Source organism: Pongo abelii, chromosome 3 (assembly GCF_028885655.2).
Source record: "Pongo abelii isolate AG06213 chromosome 3, NHGRI_mPonAbe1-v2.0_pri, whole genome shotgun sequence".
NCBI classification, from domain to species: domain Eukaryota; kingdom Metazoa; phylum Chordata; class Mammalia; order Primates; family Hominidae; genus Pongo; species Pongo abelii.
The window spans coordinates 157,151,129-157,153,980 of record NC_071988.2 but is presented as its reverse complement, the minus strand read 5'-3'; the positions used below and the strand labels follow the sequence as shown (position 1 = coordinate 157,153,980).

General features: G+C 44.4%; 1 pseudogene; it reads left to right on the top strand.

Moving 5' to 3' along the window:
- Positions 1–1,356: 1,356 nt before the first annotated feature.
- LOC103890503 (keratin, type I cytoskeletal 18-like) lies at positions 1,357–2,571 on the top strand (annotated as a pseudogene).
- Positions 2,572–2,852: the final 281 nt, after the last annotated feature.

Here is a 2,852-nt window from a genome sequence, read left to right as displayed (position 1 = left end):
AAATCAAGCAACAGGTATTTAATAAATACTACTTTTACTCTTAAAAAAAGCAATATGGAGTTGGTTGGGTCAGATCTCTCACTGTCTCAGTTATAATTTTGCAATGGTGGTTTCACCTTTTAAATTTACTCTAGATGTTTCTTACCTCTTTATCTAATTCTTTAATTCATTTCATATAGCAGTATAAGCTGGATAAACCATAAAAATTTATAGTCAGTATTTCATATTATTGTTATCATTTTAAGACAAGAAGTAAAATCCTTAATTCTAATTATTTGTAAGTGAAACATTATTATGTATTATCAAGGCCTGTTAACGAAAAAATCAAATTTTGCAGAATATTTTTAAGTTTATTCTGAGCCAATATGAGTGGCCATGTCCAAGGGAACAGTCTCAGAAGGTCCTGAGAAAGTGTGCCCAATGTGGTCAGCTTACAGTTTGGTCGTATGCGTTTTAGGGAGACAAGAATTGCAGGTAAAATTACAAATCAGTGCATGTAAAGTGTACATTTGTTTGGCCTAAGGTGGTGGGATATATTGAAGTGGAAGGCTTACAGGTCATAGGTAGATTCAGATTTTTCTGACTGGCAATTGGTTGAATGAGTTAAGTCTTGTCTAAATACTTGAAATCAATAGAAAAAAAAAATGCTTGAGTTAAGATAGGAAGGGTTGTGGAGGCCAGGGTTCTTGTTATGTAGATGAAGCTTCATATGTAGCAGCCTTCAGACAGAATAGATGAGAAATGTCTCTTTTCAGACTTTAAATGCGTCAGGCTCTTAGTTAATCTCTCCAGATGCAGGGGAAAGTTTAGAAAGGGAAGACCTGGCTGGTTGTACTAAGAGACTCTACAGATGTAAATTTCACACACAAAAGTTGACTTTCTCGGTGAAGTTCTAGCTGGTTTTCCTGGAAGAATATTTGAAACAAGAGAGTGAAGCAGCGTAGCCTGAATTAGCAGAAACTCCTTGGCTCAATGATCTGCTAAGCAACAAATTTCCTAAAGCAATACAGGATTCTAGAAGTAATAGTAGTCTTTGAAATATGACCGAGATCCTAGTTAACACTTCACATCATCAGGGTAACACAATACCTATGAATGTTACTGTTACCAGGGGTCCTTGCTCCCAGAGCTCCCAAGATGGGGCTGCTTGAAAGATGGCGGCGGGCTGCTTAGATGATGGTGGCAAGCCTCGTGTTCTCTGACCTGGGGTTCTTGGCCTCACGGATTCCAAGGAATGGAATCTTGGGCCATGCGGTGAGTGTTACAGCTCTATTAGAAGCCATGGGTCACGGAAAAGAACCGTGGAACCTAGTGGCTAGTGTTCGGCTCAATTAGGACAAAACCGGGCACTTAGCCATGCAGGAACAATGGCAAGCCTTTAGTCTGACCGGGAGCGGCAATGGGTGCCTCCCTGGATCAGTAGCACAGCGGACACCCTGCCGGATCTGGAGGGATGGAAGTCAGGGGCAGATCTGTGACGGCGGCAAACAGCAGTGGTGGACGGCGAGCAAAAGCTTAGCTCAAGCAGTAACAAACACGGACCAGAAGAGTGTGCAGTTGCAAGATTTAATAGAGTGAAAACAGAGCTCTCATAAAATGGGAGGGAACCGAAAGAGGGTAGCCGTTGTCGGCTCGAATGCCTGGGTTTATATCCCAATCATTGTCCCTCCCACTGTGCTGTCAGGCGATAGATGATTGGCTATCTCTTTACCTCCTGTTTTTGCCTAATTAGCATTTTAGTGAGCGCTCTTTACTACCTGATTGGTCGGGTGTGAGCTAAGTTGCAAGCCTCGTGTTTAAAGGTGGATGCAGTCACCTTCCCAGCTAGGCTTAGGGATTCTTAGTAGGCTTAGGAAATTCAGCTAGTCCTGTCTCTCACATGGGCTCCACAAGGTCATTGATGACAGAAATGTTTCTCGGCTGTACCTGGAGACAGAGATCGAGGCTCTCAAAGAGGAGCTGTTCTTTCTGAAGAATCATGAAAGGGAAGTAAAAGTCCTACAAGCCCAGATTGCGGGCTCTGGATTGACCCTGGAGGTAGATGCCCCCAAGTCTCAGGACCTTGCCAAGATCATGGCAGGCATCCTGGCCCAATACGACCAGGTGACTCAGAAGAACCCAGAAGAGCTGGACAAATACAGGTCTCAGCAGATTGAAGAGAGCACCACAGTGGTCACCATGCAGCCCGCTGAGGTTGGAGCTGTTGAGATGATGCTCACAGAGCTGAGACTTACAGTCCAGTCCTTGGAGATCAACCTGGACTCAATGAGAAATCTGAAGACCAACTTGGAGACCAGTCTGAGGGAGGTGGAGGCCCCCTATGCTCTGCAGATGGAGCTTCTCAACCGGATCCTGCTGCACCTGGAGTTGGAGTTGACACAGACAGGAGCAGAGGGGTAACACCAGGCCCGGGAGTACAAAGTTCTGCTGAACATCAAGGTCAAGCTGGAGGAGGCTGAGATCTCCACCTACTGCCACCTGCTGAAAGACAGTGAGGACTTTAATTTTGGTGATGCCGTGGACAGCAGCAACTCCATGCAAACCATCCAAAGACCACCACCCATCAGCTAGTGGACGGCAAAGTGGGGTCTGAGACCAATGACACTAAAGTTCTGAGACATTAAGCCAGCAGAAGCAGGGTACCCTTTGGGGAGCAGGAGGCCAATAAAAAGTTCAGAGGTTAAAAAAAAAAAAAGACTTTATGGTTTGTACTGTGTAACTTAACCCTGGCTTGCATGGTCTTAGGTCTTCTTTATAATTTGGTATTTTATTGCCACAGAGTATGTTTTGTCAGCTTTATGATCTCTGTTTTAACATTAATGGTGGTCAGCTGTACTTAAACTCCAAAACAG